The 27,168-nt window shown below is 47.4% G+C and overlaps 1 long non-coding RNA gene across 1 annotated transcript in view; it reads right to left on the bottom strand.

Moving 5' to 3' along the window:
* The window catches only part of LOC135970060 (uncharacterized), a 122,243-nt gene extending 96,498 nt beyond the window's left edge, over positions 1–25,745 (bottom strand). Inside the window, exon 1 of the long non-coding RNA XR_010585503.2 lies at positions 25,587–25,745. This is a non-coding gene — a long non-coding RNA (uncharacterized lncRNA). The remainder of the gene's footprint in view (positions 1–25,586) is intronic.
* Positions 25,746–27,168: the final 1,423 nt, after the last annotated feature.

Below are 27,168 nucleotides of genomic sequence, written 5' to 3'. Positions count from 1 at the left end.
CCAACAGGGACACAGACTACAAACAGGAATGCTGCGCATACCTTCCCCAGATTACCCAGTCCTGACCCATCCACCCCTTAGGCGGTCCCCAGCCAAGTCCAATAAGGAAATGAACCCACAGCAGACGCAGGTGCAGGCAGTGAGGGCAGTGGCGTCAGGGAATTCCACTCCATAAACCTTGGCAGCTCGCAGGGAGGCGCATCTCTCCTCATCAGGCACTAGTGTGGCTTTCATTCTTCACAGCTGCTATCTGATCTCTCGCTAATCAGTGTTTTCCTGACAACAAAGTCAAGGTTTCCCTGAAGAGACTGCCAGATGAAAGAAACGGAGAAAAGACAGAAAAGCCAGCTGTACCCAGCTGGACAGGTGAAGTCATTTAAGTGCAGGATGATCTGGCCACTCCAAATATGCAGGGCTTTCCAATTTTGATAAAATGAAACCCAGCCTTTGAAAAGGCCCGGACTTCCCACAATGCATAGTATTTATGGTGTGGAGGGCACTGTAGAGAAGTTATCAGAAAGTTCACAACAGCAAGATCCACGGAGGCTCTGCCATGTGCCAGGCACGAGACAACTGTTTACATAAAACACCTCATTTCATGCTACAGAGAGTCCACAGACTGCTCCACATTTCACCCTACACAGAGTCCACAGACTGCTTCACATTTCACCCTACACAGACTCCACAGACTGCTTCACATTTCACCCTACACAGACTCCACAGACTGCTCCACATTTCACCCTACACAGAGTCCACAGACTGCTCCACATTTCACCCTACACAGAGTCCATAGACTGCTCCACATTTCACCCTACACAGACTCCACAGACTGCTCCACATTTCACCCTACAGAGTCCATAGACTGCTTCACAGAACACTACCAAAGGGCATCATCAAATGATCCCCAAGAAGTAATGAGCACCTTGAAAGTAAGAAAGCCAACCTCCTCCCTCTCCTTTATCTCCCTGTCCTCATTTCCAGAAAACCAAGGAAATATGAAGGGCCAGTGATGCCCCACTGAAGAACGCTCTCCTGGTGGTTACGCTCTGTACATAGGGAACACAACACTGCTCCGTGCTGCGCGAGGCTACTATTCTATACTACACTAGTACGATCTGTTTGTTCTATTCTATACTATTCCATTCTCTACGATAGAATACAACAGTTTCATTCTATACTATATAATACTGTACTATCTGTTCTATTCTATATTATTTTCTTCTATACGGAAAGGAGTTAGCCAGCTTGCCTTAGGCAGACAGTAAGGAAAGGGTCTCAGAGAGCCTCCAGCCTCCAGCCTCCAGTTTTGTGCAGATAGGGGGCTTGCCTAAACATGCTCACAGCAGACTAAGGGCCCCCATGCGCACGGGGGAATGGGGTGGAGCCACCAGAAAATCGCTCCTTACACAGACAGGGAGCCCAGCCCCATCAGCTTCTATATAAAAGCACTTGTAGTCAACTGGGAAGGTGGCAACAAGCAACCTGCTCTCAGCACCCCTGTTTTCGCCGAGAGCTTTCCTTTTAGCTTAATAAGTTCCACTGCACGCACTCTTCGATGTCCACGTGCCTGTTTCTTCCTGGTCATGAGACAAGAACCTGGACTCAGCCGAGCTAAAGAGCAAAACTCCTGCATCAGTGCTACAGAACACTATCCTCTCTGTTCTGTGCCATGCGGCTCTACTATTCCACACCATACTATGTAATATTAATACTATGCTGTGTGTTCTAATCTAGACTATATTATGCTATGCAATACTACGCCATTAGTTCAACTGTATACTCTGCAATACTATCTCACTTGTTCTATTCTAGGCCATGCAATACTATTTGTCCTATTGTATACTATACTACATACTGTTACAATGTTTCTTCTGTTCTATGCTACCCTATATAACATTATACTATTTGTTCTATCCTGCGCTACTCTCTATAATTCTATTCAGTTGGTTCCATTCTATACAATAATCTTGCATCACTTTACCATCCTCCACGATACAAGAGTAGAGCCAGTTATACTTTCATAATCTCTTTCCCAAGCTCTTGCCCCGTAAGAAATGTGATGTTTTACTATGCCTCACATAAATGCACATTTCATGATAATCAATGCCATTTCCTATGGTTATAGAATTCTGTCTCTATGATTCCATTGATATGGCTTCTTTGGGCTTTTCTGTAAGTCCTTTGCAGTGTCTGGTTTCCTAGTGAAAAGATGACTAAGGTCCAGATAAGATCCTACGAAACCAGCATCCACACAGGCTCACCTGTGTGCACACTCCTGGACTCCGTGTTGAAGGAGTGACAGGAAGACAGATAGCTGTCGGTGGATGGAAGGCAACAAGGAAAGAGTAGATTCCAGAACTGAGACAAGTATCAAGGCTCTGGCACAGCTGAGGGTCGATCCCAATTCTAGCCTCTCGCAGAAAGGCAGAGGAGACTTAGCACGAAGAGCATGGAACTTTGCTTTAATAAAGCAAATGCTTACCATCCACTGTGAGGAACTCAAGAAGAAATGGCAGTAGGCTCTACTAATAACTACTGCTGTGAAAAATGGAAGGGAGGGGGTACATTTTCACCTGGGCCATGTGGAAAGTTGGCTGGAACTGCCGCTGGACCTGATACTGGACCTGCCCCTGGACCTGACGCTGGACCTGCCCCTGGACCTGACGCTAGACCTGACGCTGGACCTGCCCCTGGACCTGCCCCTGGACCTGCCACTCGGTCTGCTACTGGACTGCTAACAAATGCTGCAGATTTTTATGGAGAGAAAAGTACAATGCGTCTGAGAGCAGCTGTCCCAGCTCTGGATGAAGCCGGCAGAACAAGGAAGCAGCAAAGAGGCTGGTATCATTCAGTGGGCAGAGTCAATGACCGTCCTCCAAGTCCAGAAAAGCTCAACCTGCATGTCTGCAACTAGAAATACCAATCATAAGCCAGACCTCCTGGCAAATACCATTGACCTGCTGTAATTCTGTGTGGTGTATTATGCCCCATGTACAGGAAGTCACTCACAGAGCCTTTAACAAGGAAGTATTAACATGACTTTTAATGCAATATAATAGCTTTGCACCCATTTAACATATATTTAACTCCAGTGGTATATGTAAATATATATTTTATACAACATCAGGCATGTTTACCTAATGGCTCGAATCTTCACAATGTCTCTCTCCCTGAGAGGACAGCGGAGGATCCCATGCACTGTCTCCAGGAAGATGGCCCTCCCAGAGAGGACTCACAAATCAAATGTGCACATGCATGCATGCACAGACACATATCACACACACACACACACACATGCACACGCACACCTACATGCAATACATACATACACACATGCACACACATTCACATAATCACATAATACCAACACATAACACATGCATGCACATACACACAACATTCAAACACACATGCATATACATACACATTCATGCATATACATTCTGACACACACATATGTAAATGCATGGACATAACATGCACAAATATACATGTATAACTATACACACACGAGCATCCATGTATGCATATTTCCACATATGTGCACTGTCATGCCTAAACATGTAACACGTGCACACACATACATGCAACACAGATACACATGCACACATATACACATGCATGCACGTGTACATTACACACAAAGGCACACATACATGCACAACACATATACATGCAATACACATTTTCATACACATAAATGCAAACACACATACATATATACACCCCTCAAGGACTCCATTATTCAATTCTAAACAAAGTGGTTTATCCCCCAAATGTACCTTCTCGTAATTAATAAGCTCTACTGCACATTTCTTGATTTCAAATAATGAGGTCTCACACACGGCACACACACATTTATACTCAAATACATGTGAACATACAAATAGAAATAGGCACACGTGCACGAAGACCCTCTTCTGTAAAGGTTTTCTCAAACTTGAACTGAACGAATTCTGCTAATTATAGTCAGAGTCAGCAAAGATATATATTTGACGTCAGAATGAATATACTCGTTCTTTTCATTACTCCTGGCAACAGCAAGAATGTAAAACAGAGTTGTGTGATACGATGCCACTTATTCAATCCCACTTCCTGGGATCTGACCCACTTGTAATAGCATTTCTGTCTGAGTGATTTCCTTCTGACGAAAATCATGAGATAATTCCTTCCCTTCCTGCTTTCTCTTTCCCAGGCCTTTTCACTGCCCTTTCATCATCTCGGAAACTAAATCATAGTTGTCTAAATGGAAGGCAAAGAAACAGCCTTGGGAGAGAATCTCACAGTGGAATGGACCCGAGAGAGGAAAAAATATTCTTTTTGAAAATGTACAAAAGGAAAAGTCAAGAGGCCTGGGCTCCCTCTCACGACAGAAACAGACGTCGGCAAAGCAGGTCGCTCAGCACAGTTCAGCTCTGTGGATGAAACGGAGATTCTAGTCCTTGTCCCTGTTTCAAGCTCTGTGTATGAAACAGATTCTAGCCCTTGTCCCTGTTTCATGATGTTGCAGTGAAGGAAACAAAACAGACAAAGGGCACAGGCTGGAGTAAAGGATTTTAAAAGGATGACTTAAAATGTGCGCCTGGTTTTCAAGAGCACAATGAGGACACTTTCAAGTACATTAAAGCTGATTTATAAGAGACGGGTATCAAGACTCTACAAGGTCATTAGACTTTAGACTTACAAAGAAAACAAATCACATTCTCCTAGCATCACCAGTCAGGTGTTCCACAAATACTAAGAATAGCCACCGCAACGCGATCCACTATGAGGGGTCAAAACATAAACCATGTAGCGTGGCCGAGAGCTCCTATAACCTGATTTCTAGGAATCTAATTTTAAACATCCTCACTAGCTAGCACATCACAAAAATACAGAGCTCCAAATGCCGTAACACAAGGGCTAAGAACTCCTAAGCCAAAAATATACGAGGCATTTCAGGCAAAAATCCCAGAATCAGAAGAACACAAGTTTTCTAAGTTCTTCAAAAGCTGGTGTTGGTTGAGGCTCTTCTGCAGACTTCAACAAAAGACACGCTAGAATTAGCCATTGACAGTAACCCTGAGTCAACACGCACAGTGTTCGGAAAAGCACAAGGCCTGCTCCGGGCTTGAGACCCCTGGGAACTTTCTCTGGACCACATCGAGTGGATGACTTTGAGAACTCAAAATAACCAACAATCAGTCCATGAACAGAGAAAGAAGACTGCAGCCTCCCTGGGGACGTGGCTCCATGCCTGCCCCCTTTCTTCCAGGTACCTTTGCCCTTCCTGGCTCCCTCCTCCACCTGGAGACGCTCTGGGTTCAGGCTCCTCTCCAGCTGTGTCTTGGTCCACGGCTGGCTGCCCGTGTGAAGCACCAGGGCTTGAAGGATCATATCCACCTGCTTCCTGCACTTCCCACCTACTTCCGCGAGACCCCCAGGCTCTGGCTGCTCTCAGGGATCAGGGCCGCCAGGCTCCCCTCGCAGGCTCCAACTGGAGTCCTGCACCCTGGTTTTCAGCAACGCTTGGGACTTTCTCCTGGAAACTCTCGGCTCTGGGCTTTAGTGAACTGCGCCATCCAGCTCTTCTCTGGACTCTAAGCAGGACCTTTTCTGGGTCTTCCAACCCTTCCTCCATTTCCAAATGTGGGCTTTCCTTTGGCCTCCTCTCTCGAGACATGCGCGCCTCACACTCTGGCTACTTGACCTGCACTTCTACGTAAGAGGCTCCCAAATGCACCCTGCTCCAGATTTTCCCCAAACCTCCTCCTGTATTTCCAAACTCGCAGCTTGCAGTGGTGTCTCTAAGTATCTCCGAGTCAGGTCCACACTTGCTTCTCCTCCTGATTTCCAGCAAAGCGCAACGCCGACCTCCGGGTGCAGACTCGCAGCTTCATCCGCCCTCCTGCACTCCCTCTTCCCCTCCTGACCCAGGCACCGAATCGCTCAGCTCACTGGCTGCCTTCTCTCTTCCTCTCGCCACGGCGAGTGCCCTGCATGAGCCTGCTCTGTCCCTCCGGCTCCACGGCATGCCGCACATCAGAGGCACGATTCTCTCCGAAACCCTCAGTGGCTCCCTAGTATCCGACAGGTAAGGACTTCCACATTCTGGCCTCAATCTAACTTTCTGGTCTCAGATATGCACATGCTTATTTTATCTATGCAAAGAGAGTACAGGCCTCACACCTGCTCTCATTCCTGGGCTCCTAGCTCCTCCTGAAGGTGCTGTATGAGCTACCTATGCACTTTCCAAACACTAACTGAATATGCGCTTGGAGAACACTTACTTGATAATTTTGTGGCATTGCCGGATGACGTGGACAAAGTGAGAACTACGCAGGTGTGTGGATGCTGCCTTGTCCAGACCTCACTTACCCAGACACTCCCAGATGCTCAAGGTGACCAGCCCTATTGGAGCACAGACAGGCACAGGCTGCACTCCCACAACTGGGCCCCGTGAGCTGAACTATAATCATGAGGCAGCTGTTTGCTCCTAAATCTGTTTATGCCGGTGTACTTGTTACACATTACTGAAACCAATAAAGTACGACTCCAAAGAGACAATAATTGTATGAAAACTAAGTTGGATGCCTTTCAAAGACTTAATATAGGGGAATTTTTTTTTCATTTTAATCTTTTCTAAATTGCTATCAAATTAGGTATGGGCAAAAAATATACACAATGTTTGAGGAAATAATTTTTAAAGGTTTCAAATCTAACATCTTGTTTCTCTTGTGTTGCCTATTCTCTTCTAGAAGAATCAAAACTATGGCAGGCCTGCGATGGCTGTGGTTGAGGAAAGAGGCCACACCCACAGCCAGTAGAATCACGCTCAGCAGCAGCCTAGCCCCGCGTGGAAGAGGCGTGAACACTCTCGGGAGAGGTGGATGTGCACTAACCGTTCCCAGCTCTGATCTCTTTGATTAACTGAATATGGTGATTGGTTTTATCTGAGCGTCAGACAAAAGGGTGTCTACACCCAGGAAAGACTCTAAACACTCTGGACCCTGCTGGGGCAGATGGTGACCGTGACCCAGTGATACCACTCTCCAGTGGGCAGCCAGCCCAGTCTCTTAATCGTAAAGGACATTCATAGCAACACTACGAAAAAGAAACACGACTGTTCTGACCCGGAAAAGTGAAATTTAAAACATTAAATATCCAGGTTCTAACTAAGAGGCAGACGGACCGGGCGCGGTGGCTCACGCCTGTAATCCCAACCCCTTGGAAGGCCGAGGTGAGTGGATCACTTGAGGTCAGGAGTTCGAGACCAGCCTGGCCAACATGGTGAAACCCCATCTCTACTAAAAATGCAAAAATTACCCGGATGTGATGGTGGGCACCTGTAATCCCAGCTACTTAGGAGGCTGAGGCAGGAGAATCGCTTGAACCCGGGAGGTAGAGGTTGCAGTGAGCCGAGATCACGCCACCGCACTCCAGCCTGAGGAACTCCTTCTCAAAAAAAGTAAAATAAAATAAAATAAAATAAAATAAAATAAAATAAAATAAAAGGCAGACAAAGAAAAGGAGATTTCCTCTGATCTTAAAAACAGAAGTATTTGATTCACAGCCTGGATAATTGAAGATCTGCATAGAAATCACCTAGGGCCTCGCCCTCCCTCACAACAGACTGGGATAGAGGGAAGGAGGGCAGGAGGTGGGCCCCTTGTCCACGAGAGGCTCCTCCCGCCCCATCCCCTTCCGCAGGAGGGCAGGCCCCTTCTCCCCAGGTAAGACCCCGGCATCTCTACAGGGACACCCACCTCCCTTCCCTGCAATCCACTCCAGCTGCTCACGGCCAGTCAAGGGTGGCGCTCTTCAGAGAGGAGCAAACGGTTTCAGGGAGAGCCTGAACTCCGACGTCCCAGGTGTGGCTTGCCAGGGAGCACAGAGGAAGGATGCAGGTTCTGAGAAGGAGGAGGCGCAGGAGAACGAGAGAGAAAAGAGAGACAAGAGAGACAGACCGCCCAGCGGCGGGCTGAGCACAGGACCTGGCTGAGGCCTCCTGGGGAGGGGCAGAGGCAAACATGCTGCTGATTCTAGGCTACTCGGGAAGTTACAAGCTCCGAAGGGGCTGCAAGGCAGGACTCGCTGAGGAGCAGTCATGTGGATGCCCCGCCTCTCACACGGTACACACTGACAACATGCAACTCACAAACAACACAACACGCATGTACAATGCGCGTATACAACACTGACAACACACAATGCACACAAACACACACAACCTATACAATACATACCCAATACATGCAACTCACAACACAATATGCTTTTATAACACACTCATACGACACATAACCAATACATGCAACTCACAACACAACATGTACGTTCAACACACTCTTACATACATACAGCACACGTAACTCACATACAACACAACACGCACGTACAATGCACTCATACAGGACACACAACACACAACTCACAAACAATATGCACATGCAACACACTCATACAACACACAACACTCATACAACACACAACACACACAACTCACAACACAACATGCACACACAACACTCACACAACATAGACACAATACATGCAACTCACCACATACACATACAATACACTCATACAGCTCACGTACAACACATGCAACTCACGTTCAACACAACATGCACCTACAACACACGCAACTCAATGCAACATTCACGTACTCACAACACAACATACACATACAATACACTCATACAACACATACAAGAAATGGAACTCACGCACAACACAACATGCACGTACAACACACTCACAACATATAACACATACAACATACACAATACATACAACTCAACACAAATACATGTACAATGCACTCACAACACACAACACTTACACAACACACAACACATGCAACTCACAAACACACATACAACACACTCATACAACACACAACACTCACACAACATACAATACATGCAACTCATATACAACATACACATATGCACAACACACAACATTCATACAACACACAACACTCATACAACGTACAAAAAATACAACTCACAAATACACGTACAACACACTCATACAACACACAACACTCAAATATACAATAAATGCAACTCAACACAATATGCACATACAACACACATACAACCCATGCAACTCACACACAACACAACACACTCATACAACGCATTCATACAACACACACTGTACACATTCTAAGTATGAAATAGAAAACAGCACACGCACGGTTTCTAAAGTATGATGAAAGTTTTCTCAAGAAGGTCATCCAACATCCAAACTGGCGCCATGTCCTCATTTTCAGCTGCTGTTCAGATTCAAGCATTTTTATCATCTGCTCTATGAATTATAATAATATAGCATAAACCCATTTTTCATTTTACACCCACTTTGGTGTGGGGTGCTCCAAAACAGGGGCCAGGAGCCTCAGAGTCGTCCCTCAGAACAAAACACAAGCCACACTCAGAGGCCAGAAAGGGAACTCGGGGGGCGACACACACTCTCTCATCTGCAGAGCTCTGCTTCAATTACTTCACACGTAACCAGGGCTGGAACGGGGTTGCTGAGGGTACAGACACGGCAAACTGAGAAGAAACTGGCAGGTGGAGAAAGATCGGCCAAAAGCCAAGGAAAAATGCTGAACATTTTCCACAAATAGTTCACACGACAGATGATACTCGGGCTACTGAAAGTTTATTGAGAGGGGTCTTGCTCCAAAGAAAAAGTTCTCTCCCAAGGTTATCGAAGATTCACAGCAGACACCTGCCCCCAACACACCATCTGCCGAGGGCCTATGAGTCAAAAAGAAGGTAAGACAGAAGTAAGGGTGCAGGGGAAGGAGAGCCGGAGGGGACCGAGAACTCGGAACCAAGTGAAGTGATGGGCGGACACTGAATGCCTGACTCCAGGGTTATCACCTCGGAAAACAAGTCTGTTTAAGTCCGTAGTAACAGTGTTAGTGCTTTCACTGAACCTGCACTCAACACTGGAGAACCTCCCTGTGTTATGAAGACGATCTGAAAAATAACATTAATTCACAAGGTAGGGTGACGATTCAGCCACAGAAAATAAAACTGATATAATCCACTGCAAGTCACACTGTGTCTTTCTTTAAGACTGGTTTATGATGCAGAAAAGAGGCAGCTTGAGATCTAAAATACTGAAACTGGCAGACACCTTGTTTCCCTGAATTCTCACAACCGTGGCACCAGCTAGGGTAAGACAGAGTGGCTTTCAGAGCTTCCAGAACAGCAGAACAGATCAATCATAAATGTGCAAAGGTGATCTGAAGACAGAATTAATATTCCACGTTTTGGCTTAAACTAGTCATGTAATTTCCAATAAGTGGGAAACATCCACACCAATTTTTATAAGAAAGTTCAATGTGAACACATAGTACAGAACACTATCTTTGTTTTGGAATTTATTTACTTAATATGACAATTTCAATTGTCTTTAGGGATTCCTGATATTGAATGCTCATCTTTATTAATGATGAGCTACCCATTTTCTGACTGAGGAAATGGAAAGTTGTCACTGCCTAACAGCAATACTCAACACAGCCTGTATGAAAGGGAAAGCTCTACCTGTGTGCACACACATGCATACACATGCATACACATACCTACACATGTACACGCACACACATACACGTGTATGCACTGCACGCACATGTACACGTGTGTGCATACATACATATACATGCGCACATACGCACATGCATGCATACACACGCATATACGCACACACATATACACGTGTACACATGTACACACATTGATGCATATACACGTGCACATGGACACGCATACACGCACATACACACGCATACACACGTGCACACACATGCATGTGTACATGCATACGTAAGTATCATCTCAGGTATGTGGATTCAAAATTCTGATGCAAACAAGAATAATCACAAAACAAGGTAGGGTGTCAACAAGTGAGAATTGAGATGGATGTCCTGGAATGTTCCAGAGAGGATATGAGGGAGGTCTGCACATCACATGAACATCTTACCCATTTTAAACGTGACCATTCCTGCCAACATCAGCCTGGATTAAGATGATTTCATTTACATAAGGAACAGAAAATATAATACTTGTTCTAATGAGGTTCTATAATCATTAGATTATTTTCATAATTATAAGTAATCACTAAATAACTTCCTTTCAAGGGTCTAAAAATAAAAATAAGATAACAAAGTCACAGTCCTGACAGTTTTATCATGCAAATCACAGCTGTGAAAATAAAGCATGGTTTTGAGACTATGCCCTCCTCAAATACCCTTCATGGAATTTTGTACCAGTAATGGCTGGTAATTAATTGTTATACCAGGTGGAAAAGTATATCATTTGGGGTATACGAAGTAACCATGTAAAGAGAAATGACCATACACACCTGAAACCAGGTCTCATTTCACAACTGTTTCCTACTTTAGATTTGCTTAATTTACTTCATGAGGTGCCTTGAGGAGAGAAAGCAGAGCTGGGATCCGCCCCGAGGCTGCTTCGGGAACAGCTGGGTGGGCACCAAGACCCTCAGACCGAGGGCCGAGCTGCGTGGCTATGACCCCATCACTGTGGCTCCCCAAGTGTGTGTCCTTATGTGTCACGCAAACCTCTGCCACACAGGTGACACACGCCACACACCTGACATAGGCTCAGCACACAGGGAGCGATCAGTAAGTGGTGACTAGAGAGAAGCGACGGCCTTCAGCGTGGACGGAGAAAACAGGTCACAGACTCACAGAGGAAACGCCGCAGATCCACAGACGGAGAAAACACCACAGACTCATGGACGGAGGAAACAGACCACAGACCCACAGAGGGAAGAAAAGCGCCACAGATGCACGGAGGGGGGAAAAGCGCCACAGACGCACACATGGAGAAAACACCACAGACGCACGGACGAAAGAAACGCCACTGACGCACGGACGGAAGAAATGTCACAGACGCATGGACGGAGGAAACGGCACTGACGCACGGACGGAAGAAACGCGCCACAGAGGCACGCATGGAGAAAACAGGCCAGAGACGCACGAAGGGAGGAAACACCACAGACGCACGAAGGGAGGAAACGCGCCACTGACGCACGCATGGAGAAAACAGGCCGCAGACACACGAATGGAGGAAATGTGCCACTGCGGCACGCACGGAGAAAACAGGACACAGACGCATGAAGGGAGGAAACAAGGCAGAGAGAGAGCACACACCAGTGTGGAACATGGGACAGGAATGTCCCGGCCATGCACCGTCCACTCCCACTAGGGACTTCCCACCCCAGAGTGCTCAGGATGGCTGCGGAGCTCCTGCCACCCACCCCAGAGGTGAAGCTGGGGAGCCAGAGATGAGTAGGTTCACGTCCATCAAATGCGGCTGCAATCCCTGTAGTAACTGGAGGTCATCATTAAACAGAACCGCACTTCACTTGGAATAAAAGCACTCTGCATAAAAGAACTAAAGATTGTCTGGAGACGGCTTAGAAACCATCACAATCATTCTTGCTAGTGACAGCGAAGCTTTAAGAGTGGTCACTTTTCCTGTAGAAACGTCACAGAGGTGATTCCTGGAACTCATTTAGAATATTTGTTTCCCAGAAACCACACAACTAAGAATTTAATAATGCCGTCTCTTGACCAGAAAGATTAAGATTTCTGATGAAACAAAACTCTGGCCAGCCTCCTGATTCTAGAAGATGCTATACAGAAAAGCTAACTCAAAGGGGTTGCATTTCTTTTGTCGTCCATGACACACATAAAAAAAATTTTAAATATACAAAAAAGGTAGGAATTGTACAGTGAGTACCCATGTATCTACCCCCTGGATCACCGATTAGATTTTAAATGTAAAGTTCTAAATGTTTCCAGCTAAGGAAATGTGCAGTGTAAGCCTCTACCTGGTTAGAACCAAGGGGAATAGAATGAGCTTTCCCTGGCCTTGCTGCTCAGCTGGGAGGGGCTGCCACAGTTCAGCCACCCCACCCCAGAGCACCCAGGATGGCTGTGGAGTTCCTGCCACCCACCCCAGAGGTGAGGCTGGATCCCCAATCGTGGTGTTAAGAGTGAGCCAGCCAGGTGCGGTGGCTCAAGCCTATAATTCCAGCACTTTGGGAGGCCGAGACGGGCGGATCACGAGGTCAAGAGATCGAGATCATCCTGGCTAACACGGTGAAACTCCGTCTCTACTAAAAAAAAAAATACAAAAAACTAGCCAGGTGAGGTGGCAGGTGCCTGTAGTCCCAGCTACTCAGGAGACTGAGGCAGGAGAATGTCGTAAACCCGGGAGGCAGAGCTTGCAGTGAGCTGAGATCTGTCCACCGCACTCCAGCCTGGGTGACACAGCGAGACTCCGTCTCAAAAAACAAACAAACTAAAAAAAAAAAAAAAAGAGTGAGCCAGCCTTTAGAGGTCATGTGGTCTGTACTTGAATAGAAAATGTTCCAGGAAACCAAAGATTCCAATGCCTGCGATGAATTCCTAACCATTTGAAACCCAGGCTCCTCGTCTATATAAAGAGAACAATGCTCTCTCCTGGGAAAGCATTTCAGAAGGACGAAAAAGGATCCACATGAGAGCAGGTGAAAACTACAAGGCACCCTGCAATTATAAGATTTTTTCTATATTTTTGTTTCAAGGAATGTCAGCATTCTAAATATTTCACTTCATCCCACATCACCTTTCAGGAGCAAATCATAACGATTAAAACCATCAGCAGAATCCCTACCAGCTCAATCGCCGCGTGCTTCTTCTCCCTGCATGAGAATTCTTGCAGAACGATGGGACCATCCAAGAATGGCTCCCTGCCATCAAGTGCCCATACTCCTTCCCCAGGGAGCTATTCCTGTACTCATGGGGCATGGGAAACCTGTATAACGCCACCAGAAAGTCCTTGTTTGATTTACACACTTTCCAGAAGGGCTGATTTTATCCAGAATCCGAACTGTGTCAAACACTAAACCTAAGAAATCATCAAGAAACCAAGGAAATGTAAGGCCATATCCTGCCCTGGGTGCATGACTACTAGGGGAGAAATAGAAAGTGAGACATGAAAGGAAACTTTTAAGATATTCAGAACATCACTGGGTGATTCCAGGAATCCATTACAGATCATTGCTGTTCCTAAAAACAGGAAAGAAATTCTAAAATTCCAACAGGCATGGTGAGTCCCTTACTTGCATGAAATCAAAATAATAATCCGTCGCCATCTTTAAAAGACAAAAGAAAAACTCTATTTCCTCTTCATATTAATTTGTGTACAAATAACTTAAGTGAGAAAATCTTAATGTCTGGACTGTGATATCAATAGCAAAATAACCCCAAGCTTCCCAATGAAAAGATATAGATGGGCTGAGTGGATTTAAAAGAAGAAAAACCAACTACATGCTGCCTACAAAAAACTCACTTCAGCCATAAAGACACACATAGACTAAATGTGAAGGGATGGAAAAACATGTTCCACATTAATGGAACTCAAAAGTGAACAAGAGTAGCTATATTTATTTCAGACCAATCACAATTTAAGTCAAAAACTGTAAAAAGGAGACAAAAAGGTAATTATGTAATAAAGAGATCAACATAGCAAGAGGATATAAAAATTACGAGTATATGTGCACCCAACAACAAAGCATCCAGATATATAAAGCAAATATTAGTAGATCTAAATAGAGAGAGAGGTCGGGCAAGGTGCCTCACACCTGTAATTCCAGCACTTTGCGGGGTGGAGGCAGGTGGATCACCTGAGGTCAGGAGTTCAAGACCAGCCTGGCCAACATGGTGAAACCCTGTCTCTACTAATACAAAAAATTAGCCCAGCATGGTGGCACATGCCTGTAATCCCAGCTACTCGGGAGGCTGAGGCAGGAGAATCACTTGAACTCAGGAGTTGGAGGTTGCAATGAGTTGAGATTTCACCTCTGCACTCCAGCCTAGGCAACAAGAGCAAAACTCCTTCTCAAATATATATATATACACATACATATATATATATACATACATATATATATACACACACGTACATATATATATATATATATATATATATATATATATATAGAGAGAGAGAGAGAGAGAGAGAGAGAGAGAGAGACCAACACAACAATAGTAGGGGCTTCAGAACCCCACTGTCAGCACTGGAGATCATCTAGACCAAAAATAACAACAAATTATCAAGTTGAAAGTACAGTGTAGACCAAATGGACCTAACAGACATTTACAGAACATTTCATCCAACAGATACAGAATGCACATTCTTCTCATCGGCACATGGAACATTTTCTAGAATCAACCACACGCTAGGCTACAAAAGAAGTCTCAATACATTTTTTAAAAATTGAAATAACGTCTAGGATATTCTCAGACTGTAACAGAATAAAGCTATAAATCAACAACAAGGAACAGATACTTCTCAAAAGAAGACATTTATGCAGCCAATAGACACATGAAAAAATGCTCATAATCACTCGCCATCAGAGAAATGCAAATCAAAACCACAATGAGATACCACCTCAAACCAATTAGAATGGCGATCATTAAAAAGTCAGGAAACAACAGGTGCTCGAGAGGATGTGGAGAAATAGGAACACTTTTACACTGTTGGTGGGACTGTAAACTAGTTCAACCATTGTGGAAAACAGTGTGGCCATTCCTCAAGGATCTAGAACTAGAAATACCATTTGACCCAGCAATCCCATTACTGGGTATATACCCAAAGGATTATAAATCATGCTGCTATAAAGACACATGCACACGTATGTTTATTGCGGCACTATTCACAATAGCAAAGACTTGGAACCAACCCAAATGTCCATCAATGACAGACTGGATTAAGAAAATGTGGCACATATACACCATGGCATACTATGCAGCCATAAAAAAGGATGAGTTCATGTCCTTTGTAGGGACATGGATGCAGCTGGAAACCATCATTCTTAGCAAACTATCGCAAGGACAGAAAACCAAACACCACATGTTCTCACTCATAGGTGGGAAATGAACAGTGAGATCACTTGGACACAGGAAGGGGAACATCACACACCGGGGCCTGTTGTGGGGTGAGGGGAGGGGGGAAGGATAGCACTATGAGATACACCTAATGTAAACGACAAGTTAATGGGTGCAGCACACCAACTTGGCACATGCATACATATGTAACAAACCTGCACATTGTGGACATGTACCCTAGAACATAAAGTTTAATAAACAAACAAACAAAAAACAAATCAACAACAAGCAGAACTTTCAAAACTGTATAAATACATAGAAATTAAACAATATGCCCTTGACTAGCCAATGGGTCAATGAAGAAATTAAGAAGGAAATTTAAAAATTTCTTGAAATAATTGAAAACAGAAACACGGCTGGGCGCGGTGGCTCAAGCCTGTAATCCCAGCACTTTGGGAGGCCGAGACGGGCGGATCACGAGGTCAGGAGATCGAGACCATCCTGGAGAACATGGTGAAACCCCGTCTCTACTAAAAAAAAAAAAAATACAAAAAACTAGCTGGGCGAGGTGGCGGGTGCCTGTAGTCCCAGCTACTCGGGAGGGTGAGGCAGGAGAATGGCATGAACCCGGGAGGCAGAGCTTGCAGTGAGCTGAGATCTGGCCACTGCACTCCAGCTCGGGAGAGAGAGCGAGACTCCGTCTCAAAAAAAAAAAAAAAAGAAGAAAACAGAAACACAACATATCGAAGCCTATGGTATACAACAAAAGCAGTATTAAGAGGAAAGGTTATAACAATAAACTCCTACATTTAAAAAACAGATTTAAAATAAACAACCTAACAATGAACTGCAATGAGCTGGAAAAGCAACAACAAATCAAATCCAGTAGTGGTAGAAGAAAAGAAATAACAAAGATCGAAGAGGAAGTAAATAATATGGAAACTAACAAATATAAAAGATGAAGAAAAAAGTGTTGGTTTTTTGAAAAGATAAATACAATAGACAAACCATTAGCTACACCAAGGAAAAAAAAAAGAAATCCCAAATAAATAAAATTAGAAACAGAAAAGGAGAATTACATTTGATACCACAGAAATACAAGGGATCATTAGAGACTATTTTTAACAACTGTATGTCAACGGATTGGAAAACCTAGAGGAAATGGATAAATTCCTGGACATGTACAACCTACCAAGATGGAACCAAGAAGAAACGGAAATCTAAACAGACCAATAATGAGTAACATGTATGACTATGTAATAATAAAATGTCTCCCAACAAAGAAAACCCCAGAACTAGGTGGCTTCACAGCTGAATTCTACAAATTTTTATTTCAATTCTTCTCATGCTATTCCAAAAATATTGAAGAGGAGGAAATTCTTCCAAGTTCATTCTTCATGGCTAGCATTACCCTGATACCAAAATAAGACAAGGACACAATAAAAAGAGAAAACCACAGGTCAATGCCCCTGATGAACACAGATGCAAAAATCCTCAACAAAATACTAACAAACTGAATCCAACAGTAAATCGAAAAGATTATACACCATGATCAAGTGGGATTTATCCCAGGATGCAAGGATTGCTCAACAAACACAAATCAATAAACACGCTACATCACATCAACAGAATTAAGGACAAAAACCATATCATTTCGACAGATACAGAAAAAGCATTTGATAAAATTCAACGCTGCTTCATGATAAAAAGTCTCAACAAACTAGGCACTGAAGGAAACACACCTCAACACAATAAAGGCCATATGTGACAAACCCACGGCTAACATAATGGTGAATGGGGAAATACTAAGAGTTTTTCTCTGACACCTGTAACAAGACAAGGACGCCCACTTGTGCCACTCCTATCCAACACAGCACTGAACGTCCTAGTCAAGAGCAGTTAGGCAAGAGAAAGAAATCAAGGGCACCCAGAGTGGAAAGGAGGAACTCTAATTGTCTGTTTTCAGACAATATGCTCTTATGTATTAAAAAAAAAAAAAAAAAAAAAAAAGACTCCAGCAAAAATCTCTTTGAACCGATAAACAAATTCAGTAAAGTTACAGAATACAAAATAAACATAAAAATCAGTAGCATTTCTGTAGACTAACAATGAGCCAGTGGAAAAAGAAATCAAGAAAGCAATCCCATTTAGCTACAAAAATATAAAATAAAAATAAAAATACCTCGGAAGAAGTCTAACCAAGAGGGTTAAAGGTCTCTATGAGGAAAATGATATTCTACCTTCTGAAGGGAGAACAGTGGAATCTAGAGACAGGAAAGGGCGGCGGGAAGGCAGAAAGGGAGAGGTTGGTTAATGGATACAAAATTACATCTAGATAGTAAAAATGAGGTTTAGTATGCTATAGCCTTGTAGGGTGACTGTAGTTTATAATTTATTGTATATTTTCAAGCAGCTAGAAGAAAGGATTTTAAATATTCCCAGTATTAAGAAATGATAAATGTTTGAGAAGGCGGACATGCTAATTACCCTGATTTGCTAACTACACATGATAAACGTGTATTGAAATATCACACTGTATCCCATGGATATGTACCATAATGTGTCCATTAAAAATAATAATTGTTAAAAACCCAAGGGCCATTTCTCATTTGTCCTATGTCAATGTTGTGGTCCACTGGTGGAGACCTAGCCATTTGCAAGTAAGACTATAGTCACTTGAGCTGAAAGCAAATGAATCGTCACAAAAACTACCACTGGCACCAAGTCTTCTTTCCAGAATTTCCTGGCCACAGCACTGTGGGCAGGAAAGACACACTAGCAACCAAGTTTCAACCCCAGCACAGTTGATGCTTTTATTTCTCTGGTTTGGAATAAGTGTGTGTTCATAACTTACATTTACTCCAACTGTCCCCTTGCTTAAATAGCTCCTAAGGATGACTTCCTGTTACTAAATTCCAACAGCTTCTGAGCACCCATTATATTCTCCAAAGTAAATAAAAAGAGAAAATGTGTTGAAAGCCTGATAATATTCACTGAAGAATCCATCATGATGTACCGCTTGAAATGGCCACTCCACCTTGTTCCTTTACATGACTTTTAAAGTAGCCCCAGTTATTACACATAATTGAAGCCATAATTTCTGCAATACCATTAGGTCCACAAAGGGTGGGGCCAGGAGACTTCAAAGTCTGTCTCTGAATTTTTTTTTAAAAAAAGGAAAGCTTATGAGAGTAGGTAACGAAAATAAATATTCACGCAACTCGGAACAGGTGATGGTGACACATAAAGCTCCAGCCTGGCACAGGTGTCCAGCCAGTGAGGGTGGGGACACAGACTCATATGGTTCCCACAATCCCCCAGAAGTGCCACAGACAGGTGGGTGGCCTGAGGCAGAACTAGGCTCCGAATTCCAGGAGCTGTCTGGCTCATGTGCACCCCATGTGGTCCACAGTGCACGAGGATGCCCAACGTCAGCTGTCCCGGTGCAGAGCACAAGAATGCCCCATGGCATGAGCCCCCGCTGCACAGCATAGCCCGAAGGTGCCAGCCCAGCCTCCTACACACACTGGCCACCAAGGCACTGCCCTCCAGGAAGGAGGACCCCAGAGGTCGTGGCAGGGTGAGGTTCTGCTCTTCATCATCCCCGAGCAGAGGGGAAAGTCCCAGCAGACATTTGGGGAGCCTCTACAGGTGGCTCTGGGACTCTGGAGGCTCAAAGATGTCCCCAGATACACCAGACTCAAACCTAAAACAGGCCATTCTTCCAGATATGCCCAGACTGGAACCTATATAGGCCATCCTTCCTAGCTTTCCTCTGGAAAAGCAGGCTTAAAAGAGTATGAACTAAAAGGGGCCACCAGGAAGAGGGAAGTCCTATCTTTAAAAAAAAGATTTTTTTAAAAAAAGAGGCATTGAGGCTCTGACCCATCTGATCACAGAGTACGTGCTCGGCAGCATCTGTCAGAGCAGAGCAAGTACACACATGCTCTCCATACCCTGTGCTACCGGTCCCCGTGCTCCCCGCACCCATGTCCCCTGCACCCGTGCTCCCCACACCTGTGCTCCGGGCACCCGTGCTCCCTGCACCCGTCCTCCCCACGCCCATGCTCCCCACACCTATCTGTGCTCCCCATGCCTATGTTCCCTGCACCCGTGCTCCCCGCACTGTGTTCCCTGCACCCATGTCTGCTCCTCGAGATCTCTTCCACTGATTTCCTCTGTACGTCCCTCTTGAGAGTCACTATCACCTCGAATCACCTGATAAATGCAGGTAAAGAAAAAGTCTAGAGCAGCACATTGGAGGACAGAGTGGAAGTGGCTGTTTACCAAGCAGGGCTATGAGATGAGCGCATCTGATCCCCATTAATCCTGACGGTCAGTTGATTGGCCCTGTTCAACAGCTGGGGACACTGAGGTGTGGAGGGACGGGCTTGCTTACCCCGGACGATGCTGACAGTGTGGGCCCAGCCCGGTCCCACAGCCACCAGGAGGAGCTCCTGAGTGGGAGCTCCTGAGTGGGCATGCGCGGAGGTGCAGCCCAGAGAACGCCTGGGACCCTGGCACAGACTCCTCAGGAAGGAAACAGAGAAAGGTCCACAGAGACTCAAGCAGCACAGAAGAAGGTCACCCACAAGTTAAAAATAGATGTTTGTGCTTTCTCGTCCCAGCGTGCTAAAAATCCAGCTCGCTCACACGCACAGCCTGAAGTGAGCCCGGCCTGCTTCAGCACTGGGCTAAGGGAGAGCCGCACCTGCCCCTCTCCCGACAATAGCAGGCTCGGCAGCTATTCTTCAATGAACTTGACACCCTTCCACGAGGATTAAGCTTCACTCTGTCGACACTGGGTAAGTTTAATCCCGACACAGCTAACCGTGTCGATCTGCAGTGAACAAACAACTTACTTTGGATGATTCTGTCACTGACAAAGACCCCGAATCTCCCAGCAAAGCTTAGTGATACGACTTACCTTTCTGTTTTCATTTCAGGTACACTGGTCCATTAGGTCTAGTTTACCTGCTGATAATGTCTTGGAAAGACCACCGGGGGCCCCACACCATTTTCAGCTTTATAGGGATGTGAATTTCCCTTTGATGACAAAGATGATGAGGAAATAAAACAAGGATCCAAAACAGATGCCTGTGTGTTTCCTGGGAGTGATAAGGTCAGGGACTGCCGCTCTGTGTCAGGTGAGGGAGTAACAGAGAGAATGGCACCAACTCCTGAGACAGGACCTGATGCATGATGCAGCCACCGCCTGTGGCCATGGAAATTCCAGGGAATGCAGGCCCCAGTTGCATGATACAGCCGCTATCTGTGACCACAGAAATTCCAGGGAACACAGACCCTCAGTCACATGGTACACCATCTGCGGCCACAGAAATTCCAGGGAACGCAGACCCTCAGACACATGGTACGGCCACCATCTATGGCCAATTCTAGGGAATTCAGACCCTCAGTCACATGGTACAGCCACCATCTATGGCCATGGAAATTCCAGGGAACGCAGACCCTCAGTCATATGGTACGGCCACCGTCTATGGCCACGGAAATTCCAGGGAACGCAGACCCTCAGTCATGTGGTACAGCCACCATATATGGCCATGGAAATTCCAAGGAATGCAGACCCCAGTCCCATGGTGCAGCCACAGCCTGCAGCCACAGAAATTCTGGGGAACGCAGACCCCAGTCGCATGGTACAGCCACCACCTATGGCCATGAAAATTCCAGGGAACACAGACCCTCATTCACATGATACAGCCACCACCTATGGCCACGGAAATTCCAGGGAACATAGACACCAGTTGCATGGTGCAGACACCACCTGCAGCCACAGAAATTCTGGGGAACACAGACTCCAGTCGCACGGTGCAGCCACCACCTGTGGCCATGGAAATTCTGGGGAATGCAGGTCCCAGTCTCTAAAGTGTTATTTGTTTTATGACCTTCACTGCAGTGAATGTGGAAGAGTTTCTCCAGGTGCAGAGCTCAGTATCCAGAAGGGAAGTCGGCCCTAGGAATGCCTTCCTCCTCTTCAGAGCTCAGGGCCCAGGGCTGACGCCCTTGGGAGGGGTCCTTGTTCGGCAACTGTGCCTGTGGAGGGTTCCCCAACACTCACCATGCACCTCCTAGGAGCGGAGGCTACAACAGGGAGCCAGAGACCAAGCTCTGCTCAGACAACAGTGAGCTGTTGGCCTTCCACTCTAAGTTCAACAGGGAGCCAGAGACCAAGCTCTGCTCAGACAACAGTGAGCTGATGGCCCTCCACTCTAAGTTCCAACTGCACGGAGTGTGTATTCCATGAATGCTTGTTAAATGAATGATTCATATAAGGTCGTCTGTGCTGACCTTTGCTGGTCTGCTGACTGTGGGCTTCAGAGCATTGACCTCATTCCTGGAGCAGCCAGTTCTTCCCAGAGCGATGGCTGCTGGAGGACAAAGCCCAGGACTTCTGTCCTGCAGCAACGTGCTCAGGACCCTGCGCTGGGCACGCTGGGAGCCTCTCCAGCAGTAGATCCCCAGTCCTGACCTTGCAATACCAGTGAACCCCACGGGAGTCCCAAGTGCTCAAAATCAAGTAAATGTCCATTGTGATTTAACATATCAATTTTAGAAGAAAGGGCAGATTGCCGCCTCCCTCTTCAAGCTAGGGACCATAAATCAATCCACGGCCCTAACTGAGGCTCTGCCTTAAATCCTGCTAAAACTACCAGCCAAACACTCAAATTTACATTAGAGTTAAAGGAAAAAAAAAAAAAAAAACTAAACCAAACATCTGTAAGAAATGGTCAAGTAATCTGTGATACATCAACCCAAAGATTAAACATTAAAACAATGAAGTAGCAAGATATTAAAAGAATATAAACTCTATGTACATCGTGGTTCAAGTTGCTAAAATTACACAGAGAGAAAGACTAGAATGGAAGGGGGATAGGTTTACAGATACATTTTTTAAAATTTTAAATATTACTTCTCTAATGTATGATTTGACTAACCAGATAATTCAGCAAAAAAAAAAAAAAAAAAAAATTCAATTATGCCTATAGATAAATATGTAAAGAATCCTTCTCTCTGATGCCAATGGAATTAGTTTGGGTCCGGCCTACAGTCTTCAATCTTTTAATTAAGACACAAAAACCATCTGTCAAGCTATTAGGAAAAAAAAAAAAAAAAGATTTATAACCAGGAGCCCAGAAGAAAAGGACCCGCTATGTATCACAGCGTCTCTCCACGCCTCTCCACCCCGGACAGTGCTCCCTCTTTCCCCATTTTCATACCTACTGCACAAAACACTTAGTAAAAAACTATCTCAATTCATGAGTCGCACAGCACAAAGGTCCGATGTCGCTGCCAAACACACCCTGCAGCCCCAAAACGAAGCGGCAACCCCCAGTGAAGGAAGAATGAGAGGCTGCTGGTTGTAATTTTAAATCTCGCAACTCAATGTCTTTGCACTTTCCTGCTTTGTTGGTTTCAAGGGCTCATTAAAATTAACCCCCCTACTGGATATTGAAGAAAGAAAGCAGGACTGTTGTGCAGGCTCTGAAGAGGCAGAGCCCTCGTTCCGCGGCCACCGCTGTCTTTCTACCCACAGCAGACGGGTTGACCAATTAGTCTCCCTTAGAGGGCGCTGTTTATGATCACTGCGAACAAATGGGTGCAATTGCTTCTTTTGAGATGTAGCAAGTTCTGGGCCCTCAGCAGAAAAAAAAAAGGGGGGGGGGCACTGGCACAATAGTCATAACCTCTGCGTGACACACACACAGAAGGAAAATTAAAGCCCTGGAGGCGGGGGCGTTTGGAAAGGGAAGGTGGAAGCAGGAAGGACGCCCACAGAATAGAATGGTCAGAAACCGACCACGTCACTAAAGGGCGCCTTAGACGGTCCAGAGGACAAAATGCCCCTCTTTCCAGGGTAAACACCCATTTGCCAAACAGCCAGTGACCGCAAGCAGGAGTTTGCTTTTTTTTTTTTTTAAGGCATCGAGTAACAATGAGAAGAGCAAGAAATGAGCTTAATAATGGGACTAACAGGGCCCTGGGCTGGTGACTCAGCTGATGTGCACAGCATCAAAACCCAGGTCCCTCAATGCGCTCCCTCTGCAGTTCAGGCCAGCACTACAACTCACCCCAATCACTGCTTTAAAAAGCAGTTCTAAAAAAAGACATGGCCCATTTGAAAGCAGCTGGAGGAGGAAGACAGAGAGTGACTCGCAGAATCCAACCGCTTGTAGCTTTGGAACCATAACAAGAATATGAAACTAGCCGGTCCAGTGTGAGGCAGAACAGAGACACTGTCACCGCTCTCAGGAGGCTGAGCGGGAAGCCCATGGCTCAGGCCCCGCAACGCCCTAATGGTGCCTGGAGCAGCCCACAGGTCTGTGTCCTTCGTGTGGGTTCACCTTCCTAGTTTCCTGGGTAAATTCAATGTACAACATTTATTCGCCAAGAAAAGAACATTCAAAGCAAACTACTGTCATAACTCTGAAGGACTCTTAACACTCCAGTCCACACGTTCAAAAGCCCACAAATATCAGTGCTGCCACTGTGTAGGCAACAATGTTTTTGATGCATCATGCACGTAACCAGTAACGATGTTTTCATGTTTTCCGTAGCCATCTCATTCAGGATACTTAAATATCTGTGACGACTTGACACTTAGTTACCTGTGACTTTCAGATAGATTTAACAAGGCTACCTGACGGAGAAGGCCTCACCCTCCTGATCCCGGGCACAGGCGCCCCTACGTGCACCCGGGATCTGGGGAGGGCACTCTCCATCACCTCCTGCTCTTCAATGTTAAATGTCCTCCCGGTGCGCCCGCGTCCTGGGCCCAGGCTCGGGCCCCTCCTGGAGAGACGCTTCCACATTGCAGGGCAGGGGAAGCCCAGAACCCGCGCCACGGCGCCGATGACGTCCCAGAGTCCCAGCTTTCTGGTCCTTCCGGTCCGCGGAGGCTGGCGGGGAGGTCCTGGGACCCATTTTACTTTTCAGTTTTGTCACGAGCCGGAAGGCGACAGCACATCCGAGCACAAGAAACCCTTTTTGTAAATCTTCCAGCGGAAACGCGAGGGGCTCCCGGACCGCCTCGGAGACGCCAGGCGGGAACCCAGAGCACCCCTGCCGCGTCCTGCATTGCAGCAGCCGGGACCCCGCCCACACCGCGCCGGGCACGAGGCGACAGGAGGCGTGCGGGGACACGGCCGTTTCTTTCTCGACATGCTGGGTGGTGGTGTGGGGCGGAGTTGGGGGGCGGGGGGCCACTTAGGAAGTGATCGCGCTGTACCCTCGCTTCGGAGGGGGAGCCCGGCCCCGTCCTACAGCTCAGAGGCAGAACGACCCCCGAGGGCGCTCCAGGCGACCCCCTCTGCCAGGCTCAATTTAAAACATAAACCGGAGGGGATGGAAAGCTCACTATCCTTCGGATGGAGGTTCCTACCGCCATGTCCCTTCCTCCTCCGCCCCACCCGGCAAGGACCCCGGGGCTGCCTTGACCGCTCACGCTGCCCCGCAGGTACCCCTGCCCTGCCGCTCCCGGGCACCGGCTTCGACCCAGTTCTCCCGATCGCTTCCCCGCTCTTCTCCCCGGTTCTTCTCATCGCTTCCCCATCTTTCACCGGGTCCTCCCATCGCTCCCCCCTTCTTCTGCCCTGTCCCCCCATCCCCTTCGCCCTGTTCTCCCTCTCTCCGTCCGTCCCGACCTCGCCACCTGGAGGGGGGCGCGCACCTTGAGCATCCCCGCCGCCGGTCAACAAGCCGATGGCTTGCAGGCCCCGGAGAGGTGCTCCGGGAACTTCCGCAAGAAGCCCTTGGGGGCCCGGGAGTCGTCCGCGTCCATGGCGAGGAGGCCGAGGGGAATCGCTAGTCCGGGTGCGCGGCAGGCAATGAGGACCCTGCCCGCGCGCGCCGGACTCGGAACTGCTGCCCCGCCCGCGCCCCCACCCGGCGCCAGCGCCAATGGGCGGTGACGGGCGGGGCCCGAGCGCACAGGAGGGCCTGCCGGGGCGGGGGCGCGGCTAGGGGCAGAAGCAGGGAAAGGGGCAGGGAAAGGGCAGGGGCTGGCGGGGAGGGGGCGGGTGTGGGCAGGAGCACCTACGCGGGGGTCGTCGTAGGTAGGGGCCGCGCTAGCGGTGGGGGAGGTCGCAGATGCGGGGGTACCTCCACAGGTGGGCGGGGTCCCTGCGGGTGGGGCCGCGTTGCTGGTGCGCGAGCCTCGCGGGTGGGTTGGAGGACTCTGGTTGGGGGCTTTAGAGATGCCCGGAGCGCCACAGGTGGGGGCAGGGGCAGCGTCCGGGGGAGGGGAGAACGCATGGGGGCGGCGTCACAACGTTTGCTGGGCTTGCCATGGCGGGACAGAATAGAACGCGGGGAGCATCTCCCGGGGGGGCAAGGGAGACCGTGAATGGGCGCGAACGGCGGGGCGGGTGGAAACCCCGCACTTGCTGGGAGCGCCGATGGCGGGGCGGGATGGAATTTGGGCGCGGAGACCCTACCTGGACGCGGAGGCTCGCGGCGGGCCCGGTCGCTCCGGCTGTTGTCAGCGCCCAGCCTGGCCGCTCGCACAGCTTGTAGTTGCCCGCAGGATTCCTCTGGGGGCTGCGCTGGGAGCCCCGGCGCCTGGCTTCCTCGACCCCCGCCCCCAAGTTTTCTCCGCAGCCTGAGGTCGAGAAGGACGCACGGAGAGTGGATCATTCAGGTGGCGAGAAAAGCTGAGCGCGGCAGGCTTAGCTATGACGAAACTGCGATTTCCCGGGCCCACGGGGGCTGTGGCGCTCCTGAGCCACCAGCCTGGCCCTTTCGGAAAAGAAGCCTTGGGGTGGAGGAGGGTATCGGGACGCGACCCTCAGAGACGTCTGGGCACGCGAAAGTCAGAGTGGGGCAGGAGGAGGCGCAACAGGACTGGCCTCGCAGGGAGGCGGGACGACCCTTCCTCCCCACGGACACGCGCGCTGCTGTACACTGTGCTGACCTCGGCTGACTTCACTGGCCAACGCCAAGTGCTGAAATACGCATACGCAATGCGCTGTGCGGTTGTCCATCCACAGCTTAACAGCCTGGTGCCAGTTACCTACGATGGGAGAGGGGGCAGCCCCCACAAAAGCACGGGCTTATGGGATCCCGGTTCCTTCAGTGCTCACCCCGAGAAGTAGGGCTGCCAAACGGCCCCACTCGAGGGCTTACCGGAGGATGGTCCTGCGCATTGGGTGTTTGTTGAACAGATAAGAGACAACAAAAGAGACTAAGAAGAGGTTTGTTCTATGAATCGGGGAAAGTGAAGCAATCGTAAAGGAGCGTCTCGCCAAAGGGCA

This window comes from Macaca fascicularis, chromosome 3 (genome assembly GCF_037993035.2).
Source record: "Macaca fascicularis isolate 582-1 chromosome 3, T2T-MFA8v1.1".
NCBI lineage: Eukaryota > Metazoa > Chordata > Mammalia > Primates > Cercopithecidae > Macaca > Macaca fascicularis.
Note: the sequence above shows the minus strand (reverse complement) of the source record. Positions and strands in the feature narration are given on the sequence as shown.